The following is a 20,318-nucleotide window of genomic DNA, read 5'->3' on the forward strand; positions in this document are numbered from 1 at the left end:
TGATTCTATCTGCTGCCTGTTTGTCCGTTGAAATTCTTCCCTTCTTTCAAGGCCTTGCTTAGATGTTTTTTCCTCCATGAAGCCTTCCCAAATTCTCCCTCTGACCTGTGATTCATCCCTTCTTCCTCAAATCCATTGTACTACTGTTTGATTCTCCTTTGAATTTGTCATATTCTAACTTGTATTCTAGGTATTTGTGTACATCCTTTCTCCTCATCCTTCCTTCACCCCTCCATCTTCTTACCAAACTCACCTAACCCTAGGTAGAGGGAATAATCACTTGGAAAACATTTGTTTAAGGAAAAACAATAAATGAACAAATTCCTATTTGGAAGTATGACTATTATGATGTGGATAGAAGAACACTGGTAAAAATAAAAATTCTGATCTCCTTGGATTTGCCAAGGGTAGGAGGAAGAAAATGGGAGTGACACCATAAAATAAGATTTGAATTATTGTTTCTCATTTTCAAAGTGATTACACCTATACCTTTTGTAATTAACTACATGCAATGTACAATCCCTTTTTTGCTGCCCTTAGAAATATTCCACACAAAGACCATAAGTGAGTGTTCTATTTCTGCCCTTCTTGCTTCCTTAGTCTGTTGGTTGGAAGACCTTTCCAGTCTTCATATACCTTACTCCTGTCTATACATTCTACAATCCAATGACATTTGCTATTCCTTGCCATTCCTCAAACAAGACACTCCATTCTCTTTATTCCAGGCATTTTCATTAACTGTCCCCCACTGCCTGGCATGCTCTCCCTCCTCATTTGCCTTCCCTGGCTATGTTCAACTCCCAATGTATCATGTCTGCATCTTACTTGAGTATTAGCTGTTTACATGTTGTAAACTACTACAGACTGTGAGCTCCTTGAGAGCAGAGACTGTCTTTTGCCTTGCATTGTACTGTTACTCACTCAGGGCAAGTGTTCACATGGTGGTCAGAAGAAGTGATACAAGGACATTCTCAATGTCTCTCTTAAGAACTTTGGAACTGATGGTGTGACATGGGAGACACTGGCACAGGACCGCTCAGCATGGCATGCCCACATCAGAAAGAGTGCTATGCTCTATGAGCAAAGCAGAATTGAGACAGCTCAAAGGAAACACAGGATGCACAAATTTAGAGAATCCACTCCAAATGTTCACATGGACTATTTGTGCCTGACCTGTGTTAGAACATTCTGAACTCATATTGGTCTGATCAGCCACAGTAGAACACACTGAAACTTGACCCTAACATAATGATATCATTTTGGTCCTCTTTGAGAACAAAGGACAGTACAACCATCCATTCCTACTGCTTAGTACAGGGCTTGACATAGTACATGCTCAATAAATACTTGTTGACTTCATTCCTTAAGGCTGGAAGGCATAGTATTTTTTTAGGTTCTTTTCTGGTGCACAGCACTACAGTCACTTAAAACATAGGAATGAACGATGGAAGGGACCTCAAGAGAACCTCTCAAATCCATCCTCTTTACTGATTCAAGGAAGACTGCAATTAATGGAAAACATGAGTGTATCTATCCTACTTTTAAAGGTCTCTAGGAAAAGAGATTCTACCACAGGCTCTCCCATCAGCAAAAGCCCCTGGTCTCCATAGTCTGGGCCAAATTCTTTCACTATTCATGGCTAGAAATTTCCCCCTGGAGTCTTACTTCGATCTCTCATCTTGCAACATAGGGTCATTTCTCCTATTCAGTCTACGTGAGAGATTAGGAATCAGTTCTGATGGGAGCTGCTCCCAGGGCAGTAGAAAGTGCTGTATTTGAGTCCCTGAGGCCCTAAATTCAAATCCCAGCACATCATAGTACTGGGCTACTCTTCGGTAAGTTATTAAACTGAGCTTCTATTTCTTCATCTGTAAAATGACCAGTCAGGGTACATGATCTCTAAGATCCCTTTCAGTACTGACTGCATTATCCTGTGATCTTTACCCCAAACCCTCCTATTCTCTTCATTTTTGTATTCCTGCTGTTGGCACCACTGTCCTCCCAGTCATCTAGGCTCCTAATCTCAGGTCCTCCTTGACTTTTTCCTTTCTTTTAATTGCCTCTCCCTCACTCAAGCAATCCCCAATTCAATCAATTGCCAAATCCTGTCAACTGTGTCTCAGTAACATCTTTCCTCCCTATTCTCTCCTTCCCACTCCTACATGAACAGTAAATGGCAAAAATGGGATTTAAACCCACATCAATTGCCCCCAAATCTAGCACTTTTTTACTATCCTTCCATCTCATGTTCTTGATTCTGCCCTTTGGGACTAAGCAGAATAACTTGACACTTCCTCCTCATGAGAGGGCCCTTGGTCTCCTTTCTTGTACATCTCCTTCTCTTGACTCCGACTAGTGGAGCTTGGACCCTCATCACCTCTCCCAAGACTATTGCAATAATGGTGATAATCTTATAATAAATTATAATAATTTTACAATAATTACAATAATCTTGTAATTAGTCTTTCCACCTCATCTCTCCCCAATCAGCTGCCAAAGTGACCATGTCTCCTCTCCCTCCAACTCATTGAATTTCAATGGCTCCTCATTATCTCTAGGACCAAATTGAAAGCCCTCTGGAATTTAGAGATCTTCACAATCTGATTCTTTCCTAGGTTTCACACGCGTCACTATCCTCAAACCAGAGGTGGGGAACCTTCAGCCTCAAGGCCACATGTGGCCTTCTAGGTCCTCAGGAATAGTCTTTTGACTGAGTCCAAGTTTTACAGAACAAATCCTTCCATTAAGGGGATTGGTTCTATGAAGTTTGGATCCAAGTTTGAGTCCAAGTTTTACAGAACAAATCCTTCTATTTAAGGGAATTTGTTCTGTGAAGTTTGGATCCAGTCAAAGGGCTGCACTTGAGGACCTAGAAGGCCACATGTGGACTTGAGACCAAAGGTTCCTCACCCTGGTCTAGACAAATTTAACTCCACTGACTCCTTGACATTCCTCACACAGAAAACTGTTAGCAGCCATCTCCAGGCCCCTGTAGTCTCTGTTCCTTAGGCCTGCAGAGCTCTCCCTCCTCATCTCCACCTTCTGGTTTCCTTCAATTTAGCTCAAATTCCATCCTCAGCAGGAGGTCTTTCCTGTTCGCTTCAGCTGCTATGCCTTCCCCTCTGGGATTGCCTTCCATTTCCTCTGTATATACAGTCAATCCTCAGCTTTTGTGGGGGTAATGATTCTAGAAAATGGCATGAAAATACAAAAGGCGAATATAGATACATTGAAAGTATGGGAAATAGGGGTTAGGTTCCCATGACCAAGAAAAATGGTAATCTTTCTCTAGAGATTGCGGATACACTTTTCTGCAGATAATTCTTTATAACTAACTGTTAACATGCACCTTCTCTAACACAGTAACCATGAAATAACCCATAAAATTAGTACACAAAATAAAATTAGTAATATGGAAATTATTTTTGCTTGTTAATAATTCTGTGATCTTTTGAACTAATGTCTCAATTTTAAAAACATTAACTTTTCAGACAATATTTATTTTTATACTATTACACATGAAATCTACAGTACCATAAATGCTTTCCTCCTTTTTGAGGATATAACCAATCGTTGATTCATTAACATCGAATGAATGTTCAGAGCACCGTTCAGAGAGGCTGCAGACATTCTGGCCTGAAGTTTATCTAACACCTTTATTTTCTCACAGTCATATCACTGACTTTGCATACTTGGGCTTAGAGCCCAAAAGACTTACACTATGCTTTAGGGGCATAACTACAACACAAAACTTGAGTTTTCAAGACAAACAATTAAAATATACAACAAATACCAGGGGAGCTCCTTACAACAGTGGCATGAACAAGACCATTGAAATGCCTAGTGGGATACTGGTAGCCCCCCCAAATTGATGGGCATTGTGCCTCTCATTTTTTCTCTACTGCCCTTAGCCACAAATGTGCACAGTTGTCAATGTGAAAGTGAAAAATGAGGTTATTTATAAAATCAGGTAAATACTCAGTCTCAAAAGTTAAATGGCAGAAAGTCGAGGATTGACTGTACCTTGTATTTACCTGTTTGCCTGTTTTCTTCCCCATTAGAAGGCAAGCTCCTTAAAGGCAGGGATTGCTTTCGCCTTTCCCTATATCCCCACAGTGTTTGGCACAGTACCTGGTACATTTTAAGTGCTTAATAAATGTTCATTAAGGGGATAGCTAGATGGCACAGTGGATAAAGTACCAGCCTTGAATTCCGGAGGACCTGAGTTCAAATTCGGCCTCAGACACATACTAGCTGGGTGACCCTGGGCAAATTACTTAACCCCAACTGCCTCCAATAATAATAATAAAGTGCTTGTTGAGTGACTAGTATCTTCTTTCTCTAGAAGATTCCCAGCTTTTTTAATCCATGCTTGTCTGGTAGAATTTTGAATTTTTTCACCAACCCAGTTAGACTTTATTGGATGGTTTGTCACTACCTTTCCTAAAATGTGATTCTCAAAGCTCAACACAATATTTCAGATGAGGTTTGACAAGAACAAAGGAAGGCACATTTATCACCCCAATTATTCTGGTGACTAATTCTAATAGAATAAAGTTTTTTGACTGCTATGTCTCCCTGTTGATTCATCTTGAGTCCAATAAAAGAGCTGAATATTGGTCACACAAAAAAGCCACCACTCTCCTATCCTGTATTTGTCTAGTTGATTAAAAACAAAAACAAAGCATTAACATTTATCACTACTAAATTCTGTCTTATTAAACCCAGCCCATATCCCAGCACATCAGGAGTTTAGGACACCTTCTCTGTTGTCACAGTTATGTATATGCTATTCATAGAGGCAGCTGGTGGCACCATGGATAGCACACTGGCCCTGGAGTCAGGAGACCTAAATTCAAATTCTGCTTCGGATACATTAGCAACTCTGGGCAATCACTTAACTTCTGTCTGCCTCAGATTCTTTAACTGTAAAATTAAAAAAATTAAAAATTTTACAATTTTACAATTAAATTAAATTAAATTACAACTTTACAATTAAAAAATTGGAAAGTGTTGTTAGGAGGATCAGAATAGACATCCCTCCTGTTCCCCTTATCTCTTTAGACCCCTGTGAGACTTTAGTAAAACTTCTGTTTGGGGGATCTTAGCATTTCTTACAACAGACTGTCTCTGTTCTAGAAGTGCCCTCAACTCTACCTGCTTGGCACCTCTACCCTGTCTATTTTCCTGAAAGTTTCCATGTCCAGAATCTTTCATGAACAAATATTCTATGCTAAATGACATAATATTTGCCAAAAGTACTTAACCTCGTGCCTGGCACGTAGTAAGTTCTATATAAATGCTCTTTTTCTTCCCTCTTATTTTCTGCTTCTCCCTTCCCTCCCCAATACCTCCCCTCCCCACTGCATTCATAGTCCTTGAGAGCAAAACCCATTTCATAGCTACTCATGCGTCCCCAAAGCCTAGCAAAATGACTTATACACAGTAGGAACTTACAAAATGCTGGAATTTCTTTAAATCTCCATCCTTTGTCAAGTTCTTGGCTCCATTCAAAGGGAAAGTACATTTGTTTTTCCAAGAAAAACCACTTCTACTCCACTTCCAGAGAATTTCTGAGACTGCCCCATCCAGGCTTTTTTTAAGACAGAACTGGCCAAGCTGGGGCCTATCCAGAAAACAGCAACCAGGGTGGCCCAGAGGACTTGAAACTTGGTACCCGAGGAATAGTTGGAAGGACTGAGGATGTTTTACCTGGAGAAAAGAGTTTTTAGGAGAGACAGGGTAGGTCTCTTTGAAGCTCTAAAGAGTTGTTGTAGAAAAGGAATGATTATCTAGGGGGTATGAGCTAGGAAGAGATAGATAGAAGATCTAACAATCTTCACCTGTTCTCTCTTTCTCCCTTATAATAAGACCTTCACATCACTGGCAAATTGATCTCCATTACGTATAGATATCTATCACGTGTCCTCTCTATTCAAAAATCTTCCCTGGCTCCCTATTCCTTGTCAAGAAACATTGAAGTTCCTTTACCTGGAATACAAAACCCTGCACAAAATGGAGGCAACCAACCTTTCCAACTTGGCCAGGTGGTGCAGTGCATAGAGACTTGGACTTGGCTTTAGTTACTTACTATCAGAGTGAACTTTAGGCAAACTGCTTAACCTCAGTTTCCTCATCTGTAAAATGGGGTAATATCAGCACCTACTTCCTAAGACTGCTATAAATAGAAAATAATGTAAAGGACTTTGCAAACCTTAAGAAAAGTACTACATGGACATTTTTTATGATTGTTATCTCAGCAGTCAGATTGTCTCAAGACATCTACACCATTGCACTTCGGTCATTATCCTCTCCTCCTCTATATGGTCAAGCTGGATCACTCATTCTACTCTGACCCTGCTCTTTCTGGGTGTTTGTTTATGTTGTTTCAATGCCTGGAATGCCCTCCACCTGTTGGATTTCAGGAACTGTACTACCCTTTACAAGCTGTTCAACAATCATTCAAAAATGCTTGTTGAAGTTATAGGGAGGCAGTGTTCAGTCCAACAGAAGAAAGGACTTCCTAATAGGTGTGGCACTGAAGTCCCCATTACTGGAAATGTTCAAACAAAGGTGGCGTGCCTACCGAGGAGTGGGGTAGGGAGGGAAATGTTGTAGAGGTGATCCATAGTTCACATGGGGGTTAGCCTGGCCAACCTCTGAGGTCTCTTCTAATGCTAAGATTCTGAGGAGGCCAGGTGGTGGAATAGAAAAAGCACTGACTTTAGCGCCAGAGTACTTTAGTGCCAGAATTCTTCACCCTTTGGTCATCTGGTGGAGCTTTTTTTTTTTTCTCAGAAGAATATTTTAAATAAAATAAAATACATTTTCAATAAAATAAAATTCATAAGATCACAATTACACTGAAATATAGTTATCTAAATATTAAAAACAAGAACAAGTTCATAGGCCTCAAGTTAAAGAATCCCTGCCTGAAGAAGGAGAAGCTAGGCTTGGAATCTGCCTCTGACACATAGTCTGTGACTATGGGAAAATTACTTGATTTCCCCGGGACTCAGTTTCCTCATCTGTTCTATGAAGATGTTGGACATGGTAGTCTGTGAAGTCCACTCTAGAAAAATGATCCCATTTCACCACTATCTCATTCTATTTACTTATAGAGAATGAGGGAAGGCCCATCTATCAATGGTTAACTTTCTGGTTAGTCTCTCTTCCCTCCTGTCATTGGCACTGAGAGCACATGAGAGAAAGTCAGCCAGAAGCAGGGGAGTGCCCCTCCCCCCCAGCTCAGTGCTGCCCCTCCTCCACGTCTCCTCCCCAACCTGATTCAAAACAGCTTTTATTCACTAACCAGGTATTTGGAAGCTCATTAACATTTTCCGCTTCCTGAGAATTATTAGTGTCCCAGAACAACATGCTTTCTGATTAATATTTAACTTTGTCTTCTGCTCTGGTATGTACCAGGATTCCACAAGTTGCGTCGGTCAACAAGTATTTATTAGACGAATAGCACACAATAACCTGCAAGTTGGCTGCGCTCTAGAGGAGCTGGCAATACATAAAAATATCCAATTACAGCTTTGCCAATTTCTCAGGCTACCAAGGCCCCGCCCCTAAGGTCACTTGGTCCAGTCCCCTATCTCTAAACAGGACTGTTTCTAACCCAAGTTGGACAGAAACCTCTCCTGTACTCCTTCCCTCTTTAGTCCCCTGTGATACTTTGGAGAAACCTCTGTTGGAGGGCGACGGAGAGAAGGTCTTAGCATTTCTTGCAATATGCTGTCCCTGTTTCAGATGTGCCCCTACTCCAACTGCTTGTCACCCTTTGCCTCTCCATGTTTGGAATCTTTCATGAGAAAATGGTCAGTGCTGGAAACTTCTATAGCACAGCCTCATAGTCAATCCTTGCTACCTTCTTGCCTGTGACCACTCCCTTTAAAACTCTAATATTCCCACTTAATCTCTGTATCAATGCCTGGAATTGCCCTGAAATGTGAAGGATGAAGGATGAAGGACCCAGGTGCCATCCATAAAATTAGGAGCCATGAGAGTATTAAATGACTGGGCTATGACAAGGCTGGAGGGCAATTTCTCAGAGGATCAAAGTACCATTGATCCCCTTTGTAATTTGAAAGTCATTCCTCTGAGGGTTACAGCAATCTCCTTAGTTTTATCCTTAAACACTAGCCAATGTAGCTTTCTTTGGTTGCCCGTGCCCCTGTGAATATGCCCTTGATTGCTCTTGACCACCCCCAGGTGTCTCTCTTCAAGTAGTAAGCCTCCCCTTAAATTAAGATGCATTGATAATAAAACCCCAGAGAAATAACATGGTGAATTGGATATAGAGTAGGCCTTGGAACCAGGAGGGCCAGAGTTCAAATCCTTCCTCTAACATATAGTGTCTCTACAACCCTGAACAACTCACTTAACCACTCAGTGCTCTAGGCAACTTTTTAAGGCTATAACTTATAGAAAAGGCACTGACTTACATTGGTAGAAGGACTTCTCTCATCTGGGAGTTCCCGATAGCAATGAAATCACAGTTCTGGTCTTTACCGCTAGCCAATTGGCCTCATCTATCCCAAAGAGCCTTTTAAGTTCCAAAGAGTAGCTGCCATGGACTCTAATGGCCACCATTTCTCCCCAGTGAGGGTGAATATTTGACAGCTACTGCAGTACCCACAAAATATCTATTCTTTTATGTGATTTCCTTCAAGCTTTGTCCCAGGAATGTAACCTCCAAATCTTCTCTTCTGCTTATTTACTGTTGCTAGATTTAAAACATGTGAATAGTACCACAAAGAAACTTGGCTACATGGACGATTCAACATGAAAGCCCACATCATCCGGTTTGCATCCTGTTTAAAATAAGAACCGTCAGTTGAACATCTGACACTGTAAGAAAATATGATCTGGTCTGAAAATATTTCTAGCTGTCTGGCACATTCTTTTACTCCAGGACTAAATTGTAAGCATGCAGACTTTTTCATTCAATCTATGACACACCTTATTACAAAGAAGCAGCATTTCTACCTGTGTCTTGAACAGCATCTGCTATGAATTAAAACATGCCTGCATTCTCATTATCAATTCATAGGATCTTAGGATCATAGACCTAGAGTTGGAAGGTTATCTATTTCAATCTCCTCATTTTATAGACAAGGAGATAGATGTGGAGGCGCAGAGAAAGATGTTTAAGTGACTTGTTCAAGATCATACATGTAAAGTAAGAAACAGGACCAATTTTTCAATCTAATCGAATAGGCAGTTATTAAAAAACTTCCTCTATATAAGGAAGGTGCTGTACTTGATGATGGGAAAACAAAGACAAGATCAAAAATAATTCTTACCTTCAAGTAGCTTACATTCTACTAGGGCTTGGGGCAGCTAGGTGGTGCAGTGCAGGAGTCATGAGGACTTCAGTTCAAATCTCACCTCAGACACTTGACACTCAGCTGTGTGACCTTGGGCAAGTCACTTAACCCCAGTTGCCTCATCCTGGGTCACCTCTAGTCATCCTGATGAATATCTGGTCACTGGATTCAGATAGCTCTGGAGGAGAAGTGAGGCTGATGACCTGCACTGCCCTCCCTCACTCAAAACAAAGTCAAGTGTAAGTCATGTCACCATTTCTCTGATGGCATGGTCTTCTTCGGCAATGAAGGACGAACACACACACACTGTAATAGCTTGCTAGTTGGTCTCCCAGTCTCTTCTCACTAAAATCCACCCTCAGCTAAGCTGTCATATTGATCTTCACAAAGAATAACTTTCATCATGTCACCCTCCCTGGTATCCTCTCGCTCATTCAATCAACTCCAGGGGCTCTTTATTTTCTCTGTTTGGTTATTAAAGTCCTCCCTAGCCTGGGCCCTTCCTACCTTTCCAGTGATCCAGGGACGCCAGCTTCTTTTCTGTTCTTTACACAGGATGCTCCCCCGTCTCTGGGCATTTTCACCATCTGTCCCTCATGCCTGGAACTCTCTCCCTCCTCCTCTTCTCTGCCTACTAGATTCCTAGGCCTCCTTCAAGTCTCAACTGAAGTCTCACCTTCTGCAAGGAGCCTTTTTCAGTCCTTTTTAATCTTAGTGCCTTCCCTCTGAGATTATCACCCATTTATTCTGTATAGAGCTTTTTTGTACATAGTTCTTCAGATGTTGCCTCTTCCATTAGACTGGGAGTTCTTTGAAAGCAAGGACTTTCATTTGCCCATGTTTGTATCCTCAACGAATAGAAAAGAGCCTGACAGAACAAAATAAGTGCTCATTGACTTGACTTGAGGAAGCGGAGCACAAACAAGGCGAATCAAGAAGGTGCTTCTGAAGGAGGTGGCACATAAGCTGAGCCTCAAAATAATGAACTTCTAAATTAGGTTACCAATATGCACAATAGCATGGGCCACATGGTTTAAAAATTAATGTTCCAATTAACGTGACTTTATTTTCTCTCCCCACAAAGGAAGGAAAGAAAAAAGAAAGAAAGAGAGAGAGAAAGAGAGAGAGAGAGAAAAAAGAGAGAAAGAAAGAAGGAAGGAAGGAAAGAAAGACAGAAAGAAGGAAGGAAAGAGAAAGGGAGGAAGGAAAGAAAGAAGAAAGGAAGAAGAAAGGAAGGAAGGAACAAAGGAATGAAGAAACAAAGTTCCTTCTAACAAATGTGCGGAATCAAACAAAATGAAATCCCACATTGTCCATATCCAAAAATGTGAGTTCCATTCTGCACCCTGAGTCCATCACCTCTCTATCAGGAGATGGGTAGCTCACTTCACCATCAATCTTCTGAAATCATGATTAGTCATTACAATAGTTAGAGCTCTCAAGTTTTATAATTTTTTTTATAATATTCTTTCTATAGTATAAATTGCTCTCCTGGTTCTGCTCACTTCACTCTGCATCAGTTCATACAAGTAAGTCTCATGGTTTTAAAAAAATCATCCACTTTTTCATTTCTTATGGCAAAATAGTATTCTATTATGTCTATATACAGACTTTGTTCAGTCATTCCCCAACTGATGGGCACCCCCAGAGTTTCCAGTTCTTTGCCACCACAAAAAAATCCCTGATTTTTTTTTTCATAAATAAGGAATATATGAGAAGAAATTTCCTCTACTACTCTGTTCAGCATTTGACAAATTCAAAGTGTTCTTTGTAGAATTCGTCTCTTCCCAAAGTGAAAATTAATTTGGCCACTGCTCTCTCATTTCTTTCCTTTGTGTTGTTTCATCCCCATCTCCCCAATAACCAAGTTCTTTGTTAACAATACTTTTAATTGAGTCAATTGTCCACTGAAAATGGTTATTTTCCCCCTTGATTTCTTCTATTTTTCTGGAATTGGTAGCTGCCTCAAATTGAGACCCAGAGAGAAGTTCAGATAGGAGACTGAACTGGCCATCCACTAAGGTCCCTTCTAATGCTAAGATTCTAAGAAAAACAAAACAAAATCATATGGCATGGAAACAAAAGCATTGGTTTGGGAGTGAGAGGATTTATATTTGAAATCGTGCCATTAATTTTAATAGAGTTTAACAACTTCATCCTCAAGAATTTTCATTTATTGATACCTTCCTTCTTTCCTCTATTTATTCACTCAACATGCTTTATTATATTCCTACAGTGTGCCATTAATGAATGTTCTGTGTTAGGCAGTAGAGGAAATAAAAGACATAGAAAGACAAATAAACAAAACTGCCTTCTGGTTTAAACGTTTGATAGTTTTCTTTATACAGTAGCCATTCCGCTGAAAGTAAAGGTTATATTTAAAATACCAACACTCCTCTCTGTTTATGTATGCATTCTTCCCAGCTTTCATCCCTGAAGTTCATGTGCTGACATGTACATCCAACAATGTATTAAGCATAAAGTTTCTCTAGAGACCAATCAATCAAAGTGAATTTATTAAGCACTTATTGTAGGCGAGGCACTATGTACAGCACTGAGGATTCAAAGCCAAAAGGGAAATATTCCCTACCTTCAAGGGCCTTACATTCTAATGGGGGAGAAGAACTTTAAATTTATGATCCTATGAACAAATATTAGTATATGTAGGATATGTGTACAAATATGTACATGTAGACTATATGTAAAAAAATGACACAAGTTAGTTTGGGGAGGGTATGCACCTAAAGCTTGGGGGAACAAGAAAAGTTTTCCATGGAAGGCAGGGCTTGAGTTGTCTTGAAGTGAATCAGGGATTTCAAGAGGCAGAGAGGGAAAGGAAGTAAATTCCAAGCATGGAAACCAGCCAGATTTTCCATTAAAAGACAAATCTATTATTTACAAAGGTTGTAGAGTGTTCTTTTTATGCAAAGATGAAGCTACTCATCCATGCTCAGTCAGGTATGCAAGTTAATTCAGCAAATGGAATTCAACAAATACTTATTAAGCTTCCAATATGCTCAAGGCACTATATTAGGTGTTGGGCACACAAAGATCAACATGGTCCCTGCTTCAAGGAGGATCTACAAATACGTAAATGTATGTATGTGAATTTCTGGTGGAAACAATGATATCTTGGAGGGAATCAGAGAAGGTTTCACAGGGGATGAAGAACCTGAACTGAACATTGGAGGAAGACATGACCTGTAAGGCAGAGATGTGGAAGAAGTACTTTCCTGCTGTGCATGACGATTCACTATATAAGGCATTAGGGGTAGGAGATGACATGCCAAGTTCAGGGAACAATGAATAGTCCAGTTTGACTGGAACATAGAATAACATGAGAATGGATCTAATGTGAAATAAGACTGAAAAGCCAGGTTAGAGCCAGATCTTAAATAGCAGTGTGAGGAGTCTGTATTCCATCCTAAAGGCAACAGAGAGTCAACAAAGGTATTTGAGCAGTGGAGTGACAGGGTTAGCTTATCTTCATACAAAGAGTATTACTTCAAAGTGGTTTTTGCCATAGTGGGATGACTGATTCAACTAATCCATCCACCTTCTCATTATAAACATGAATTTAGAAGATGGTGGCTTAATATTAAGGGAGTTGAAGCAGGGAATAGAGCAAAGCTGATTAGTTTACGTAGTAGTTAAAGCCATTAAGCCTCATGTGCATCCTTCTCTAGCTAACTAAGCAAACCCATAACAGAGTCAGAAAACTGAACCCCATTTGGCTCAATGTAGGGAGTTAGAGCAACTTAGCATGGTGAAAAGGACACTGGATTAGGGAGTCAACCTGTATATTTATTTGATCTTCTCAAAACCCCATGAGGCAAGTATTAAAAGGATTGTTGATCTTATTTTATAGATGAGAAAACTGAGATTTAGAGGTAAGATGACTTGCTCATGGTCATAAAACTAGTATGTGTCAAAGGCAAACCAAGAGCTCTTCTGACTCCACTCTTTCTCTACTTTGTGTCTTAACTTTCTCACCTATAAAATGAACTTCCTTTCTCTCTCCCTCTTTCCTTCCTTTTCTCCCTCCTCCCCTCCCTTTCTTCTCTCCCTCTCTCCTTCCCTCCTTTTCTTCCTTCCCTCTTCCATCCCTTCCTTTCATCTCTCCTTCCCTCCCTCCCTCCCTTCCTTCCTCCCTCCCTCCCTTCCTTCCTCCCTTCCTTCCTTCCTTCCTTCCTTCCTTCCTTCCTTCCTTCCTTCCTTCCTTCCTTCCTTCCTTCCTTCCTTCCTTCCTTCCCTTAACACACATTAATTAAGTTTCTTCAGCATACCATTAATGAATGCACCATATCAGATAATAGGGGAAATAGAAGAGCCCTGGAATGAGAGGACCCAGGTGTGAAGGTTAACTTTCCAGCTTACTCCCCGCATGATTATGAGCAAGTCATTCATTTCCCTTCTCTTGGCTTCCATCCCCTCACTTGTACAATGAAGGGGTTGGGCTATGTAACCTCTAAGTTTCCTTCCAGTTCTAAATCCTATGAAATGAGATGGTCTTCCGAGTCCTTCTAAAATTCTATCATTTTTGCTAAGCCCAAGACAGGAATAATATTATCTGGGACCACAGAACTTCCCTTGCCCAGAAATTGAGGACACATTCATTTCTATATCACAAGAGGCCCTTGTCTCTCTGTATTCTGTTCTGAGACAGGCAGCCAAATATCTTTGGATGTGAGGGCCTCCCTGCCTCCCATCCTTTTGGGAGTGTGTTATTGGGTTGTATTTATTTGGGGTTGTATTATTGCCAATTAAAGATAGCCTCATGCTTGTTGACACATTTCAGGGATTCCTTATGCAACAAATATAAGTATCTTCCTAAACTGTTTTTGCTCCTTCCTGCATCAGCTCGGCCTCTCTTTCTGGCTCCCTTAAAGCTCTGCCCATCATTCTAGAGAAACTTGTGTTTGCTTGATGTAAAACAAGAACAAAAAAAAATGTAGCATAGAAATTCTAAGGGCTAATCTTACCAAGGGCAATGGCAACTAAACTCTCACACAGAGAATGACTAATGCCACAGGTTTGAACTAAAACTCATGCTCAGACTTAGAGTTTGTAGTTAAAAAACAAAACTAAAAACTACGCTAATTCTGAGGTGCCTTCTTCTTGGTGTTTTATTTCTTGCCTCTGGCAAGGGCGATTTTTTTTCCCCTTTAATTCAACAAGCATTTATAAAGCACCTGCTTGATGCCAGGTACCTCAGAGATCAGAATACAACAAGGGTGGGAAACCTGTGGCCTTCTAGGTCCTCAGGTGCAGTCTTTTGACTGAATCCAAGTTTTATGGAACAAATTCTTTTATTAAGGGAATTTATTCTGTGAAGTTTGGATTCAGTCAAAGGGCCGTACTTGCGGACCTAGAAGACCACATGTTGCCTCAAGGTTGCAGGTTCCCCACCCCTGGGATACAAGGACAAAAACAAAGCAAATCCTGCCCTCAAGGAGCTTATAGTCTACTGAACAAACTTAACATGTCAACTGATAAGGAAATATGAAGTTTATACCAAAAAAATTAGAGAGACATCTCAGGAGGGAGAGAAAGAGTTAACACCTTTTTAGGGGAATAAGTAAAGACCTCTTTACTGTTGTTTTCCAACTCTTCATTGAGCCATTTGGGGTTTTTTTGGCAAAGATACTGGAGTAGTTTACCATTTCCTTCTCTAGTTCATTGTACAGATGAGGAAACTGAGGCAAATAGGGTTAAATGCTTTCTTGGGTTCAAACAGCTAGTAAGTATCTGAGACCACATTTGAATTCAGGAAGAGGAGTCTTCCTGACTCCAAGCCTATCACTCTATCCACTGTGTCACATAGCTGCCTCTCAGGAAAGGGTTCTTTAAAACTGCCTTGAAGTAAACTGAGGATTCCAAGAGCCTGAAGTGAGTAAGGAAAGGGTTACAGATAAGAGGGACTCCTGTAAAAGCTGGTGGTGGGAGATAGAATACCTTTATTCGATTGCATTTACTTTTTTTAATAGATATTTTTCCTTTTTATGATATCCCTATAAATTCCCATTAAATCCCCTCTCTCCCCATAGAACACTCCCAGGCAACAGAAAAAAACAAACTAAATGAAACAAACCAAGTTACAGACCATGACTCCGAATGTATTTGGCATTCTGTAAACCTTAGTGGTCCACCACATCTCTCCAAAGAAGAGGGAAGCATGCTTCATCATCAAACCTCAAGAATCAAAATTGGTCTCTATTTTCATCTGAATTCAAATCTTTTAGCATCATTTTCCTTTACATTACTGTGATCATTGTAGGAATCAATTTCACTAGGCAATTAGGTTGCACAGTGCATGCATGGACTTGGAGTCAAGGAGAACTAACTTTAAATCCTGCCTCAGACCCTTACTAGAAGTATGAGCCTGCAAGTCACTTAACTTCTCTCAGTCTCAGTTTCCTTATCTGTAAAGTGGAGATAATAGTACCCTCCTAAGATGGTTAGGATGATCCAAAGAGACCACCTATGTAAAGCATCGTAGAAACACAGCCTATTATCATTAGCTATGATCATTCCACTGGTTCTGCATGGTATTTCATAATGAGAGAAATGTTTTTCCCTTTCAAAAAGAGGACTCTCTCTCTCTTTCTCTCTCTCTCTCTCTCGCTGTCTTTTTCTCTGAGTCTCTGTCTCTCTTTTTCTTTCTCTCTCTTTCTCTGTCTGTCTCTGTCTCTACCTCTCTCTCTGTTTCTCTCTGTCTCTGTGTCTGTCTCTGTCTTTGTCTCTGTCTCTGTCTCTATCTCTCTCAACCAGTGAAACTTTTTTCTAAGTCTCTGGTTCAACTTCAATACTCTACTTAGCACAGCTCCTGACTGCTCCAAGGCATCTTCTATGCTCCTAAAAACAGTTCTTTCCTCACCTGTTCTGACAAACCACCATTAGGTGTTGTGAAGTTCTTCAAGGCTAGAAAGCAGTAAAAGTGAGTTGACAAGCAAAAAGAGGTTATTTTCTTGGTTTGTGTCATATTTGTTGTCAACATCAAGAATCATTATCCCAGTACTATGAGCTGCTGAACATCAGAGCTAGAAGGAACCTTAGAGATCAAATCCAACAAAGAGGGCCATCTGAGGTGCACAGAAAGGAAATGACTTACCCAAGACTACAAAACTACTCAGTGTTGGAGCCAGAATCAGAGCCAAGAGTCCCCTCAGGAGGCCATCACTTACTGATTAACTCTGTGCTAGGCTCTGTATAAGATAGAAAGAAAACCACAGGCATTGAACTCATGGTTTATAAGCATGGATGTACCAATAAATGGAAGACCTGTTACCAAGTCAACCAATCCAACAAACACTTGGTGAGTGCTAATGTGTGCAACATCCCCTTTGTGAATGGTCGTCACATGTCAGCAAGCCCTAGATGCACTTGTCATTTTGTTGGGATTTGGAAGAGGTTACTGATGACTCCCTGCTAGGATCCTAGATCAAAGAATTTCAAGTTGGAAAGACTCATCTAATGGAGCACCCTCACTTAACCGAGAGGGAAACTGAGGCTTAAGAAGTGAAGGGACTCATAGATAGCAGTTTCCATTAATTCTAGCAGCCTCTTAGCTTGTGCTTCCTATTCTTTCTTAACTACAGCCACAAGCATGCCCCATAAGCATAAAATTGTCAAAGTAGTATTTCTCCTGTTCTACCTTGTTTCCCTGTATTCCCTTTACCTTGCAGTGGACTTGTGAGTCTCTTAAGGTGGACAGAACGTTATCCTGCTCTGACGATCTACCCAACTCAACTTTTAAGTGGCCCTTCCTGTGTCCCCTAAGGCCAGATAGACAAGTAATGGATAGAAACTCACTTGGAGTCTTTGAGGGAGAGTCAGAGGCTCATGGGCTGTGGGTTGTGGGAAAGAGGCATCTTGGCAAATGTCAGTATGTGCACTGAGAACTGGTATAGCAGGGTGACTGTGTCTGTGAGTCAAGGTCTGGGAAGCTTTAGGGTAGCCTCTGGCTGATATATGTCTGGGGCCTGCCCCACCTGTGGGAACTGGCAAGAGAAATCCTAGTTTCCTCCCTTCCCCCCCTTTCATGCCAAATGTCCTTCCATAGTTCCCTTTGCTCCAGGGGGTGGGGTGGGTGCTGAGGGAGGAGAGATTTTATTGGAGCACCTGTTGTAGGTTCAGAATACAAGTGTGTCATGCTTGTGTCAGCCAGCATGGCAGCCAAGTCTAAGAAATATGGCTCAAAGGAAAGAACAAGTGAGGAGGTGACACTGTGACTGAAGGTGAGCAGAGAGCCTATGGAATTCTGGGGAAAAGGTACTACCACATGGATAGGAATGCGGAACCTGGGGAACTGGGCACTTTGCCCAGTCAGACAACTAGAACTGAAGGTTCTATATAGCATGACTGCATTAACCACTCCCCTCTCCTCTTGATTTGCCAGAAGCAGGGTTAATGGAGAAGAAAGCAGGATATTTGCTCTTGGAAAACCGAGTTAGGTCTCACTAGTGATGATTTTTTTTACATTGAGTCAACAGGAAAGGGCCCTTTCCAAAGAATAGGAAAATAATTTATTTCAAAGGATGATGGGATTTTAAAATCTGAAGGGGACCTGAGAAGTCAGGTAGACCAATACATTTATTTTAAAGATGAGGAAACAGAGGCCCAGAGAAGTTAAGTAAATTGCCTAAAGCCACAGAAATAGTTTAACAGAGCCAGAAAGCCCAAGTTTTCCCATTTTAAAAGTAGGACTCTTTTTAAAAATTATTTTTCAATTAATCACATTCACTCTCTGCTTCCTTGTCTATTCCATTGAAAAAGAAAGAAAAACAAAGCCTCTGTAACAAATACATTGGTCACATCCAAAATATATACATATACATACATATATGCATATATGCATACATACATGCACATATATACATATATATCTGCACTCCGAATCCACCATCTCTCTGTCAGGGGTGGGGCAACATGTTTCATCAGAACTGTAGCATTGAACAGAGTTCTTATCTTTGAAAGTTGTTTGTGTTTTAAAATATCATTATAATTGTCTAAATTTTGTTCTGATTCTGCTTACTTCACTTTGCATCAGTTCATATATCTTCCCAGGTTTCTCTGAAACTATCCTCTTCATTGTTTCTTACAACCCAACGGTATTCTATCACATTCATATGCCATACGTAAAATTGTTCAACCATTCTCTAATTGATGGCCATTCCCTCATTTTCAGTTTTTTACCACCACAAAAAAGCTGCTATAAATATTTTTGTGCATGTGATTCCTTTTCCTATTTCTTTAATATCTTTATAGACTATAGTGCCCTTTCTGCTACATCCACACAAAGGGACTTGTCATGGTCATAGGACCATAGATTTAGAACTTGAAGGGACCTCAGAGGCCTTTAGCCCAAGCCCTTCAATTTACAGATGAGGAAACTGAGTAACAGGCAAGTTAAATGACTTGCCTAAGGTCATAAAAGTTGTAAGCATCTGAAGTGGGTTTGAAACAATGTCCTCTCACTCCAGACTCAGTGCCATTTTCCTGGTACCAAGCTGCCTTTCGTTTTGTTTCATTCCTACATCATATTACTAAGACATAATGTGTCCAAATAAAAAGAACCAGCATGCTTTAATGGAGATAATAATTCAATGAAAGAAGCATTTTTTAAGCATCTGTTAGGTGCTGAGCATTCTAGTAGGTTCTGAGGATACAAGACAAAAATGAAATAATACCTAACCTTGAGGAGTTCCATTCCAATGGAGAGACACAATGTGTACTCAGACTGAATACATGTAATGGAAGGACTGGCCAATGAGCACCCAGCCCTCAGAATATGCACCATATTCACTGCCTAGCTTCAATACAACCCTGAAGGATTGACCATGGGTGAGTAAGGGGCTGGTTCTGGGTGACATCAAAGAGTTTTCTGCTTAACTTCAGAGCCAGAAGGACCGATGATGGGTCTCTCCCTTGGCTCTTTATCCATTTTTCTCATCCTCTGAGTCTCCCAAGTGAGAAAGAAATTTTATGAGTCTCTGGATGAAAAGAAAGACAGAAGATTTGGTTGCCTCACCTCCTTATCAGCTTCCATGTGTCCCTAAGCACATGGTACAGATATCTGTTCTTTCCTGATCTTCAGTATTCAGTGACATGATAAACCAGGTTACAACTTAATGAGCTTCAAAGTTTTGGAAGAATCATCAAAGGTTCCCTTAGCAATCAGTCAGCAACAGTAGCTGTCTGACAAGAAACTGGACTTGGGGTACAATCTGTTCGACCCACTGCAGCAGTGGATTGACCCATTAATTGAAACTTTTGTCCTACAAGGAGATAGCCCAGCTAAGCAAGGTATCAACTCGTTCATTGGCTATGCTATCCCCAGAAATGAAATTAATAGGGATTTTTTGAAGAAAGAAAAGGATTTCTGAGGCTAGCCAAGAGTCTCAAGATAATGGTACCACATGTTCTTTGGCATAACAAGTTTCCTATACCTATGTCTCAGGACCTTTGTGTTCAGGGTTGAATTCATTCTCCCAAAAGACTCTGTGTATGTGGGTGTATTTTCATGCACATGTGTGCTGTGCCCACATGCAAGAAGAAGAAGAATGCACCTCTGAGTTGAGGGAGGATGACTGTACCAACCAATTTGAATTGAGCCCATTCTCCACAGAAAAGAGTATGCCTCCTGGTTTGGTTTGGGGGAGAAGGGGTAGGACAACTACTTTGTAACTATTGTTCTGGCCATATCTTCTCAGTAAGCATCCCTTTGTAAAAACAAATTGACTATTCAATATTGGGAGAGTGAGCATACCATATAGGGGCTTATGAGTAAAAGTAATAGAAACCCCAGTCCTTCTGGGTTATCCCCAGAACCCCAAGGTGAACAATACATAGCCACCCTCTGGGGACCCCACCTGATGACACAAGTACAAGGGAGAAGACCATGGAGAAAGAAGAGGTACTTTAAAAATAAAATAAAAATCTTTAAAAATTCTAGTTAACATTTATAAAGCCCTTTAAGAATTG

This window comes from Notamacropus eugenii, chromosome 5 (genome assembly GCF_028372415.1).
Source record: "Notamacropus eugenii isolate mMacEug1 chromosome 5, mMacEug1.pri_v2, whole genome shotgun sequence".
NCBI lineage: Eukaryota > Metazoa > Chordata > Mammalia > Diprotodontia > Macropodidae > Notamacropus > Notamacropus eugenii.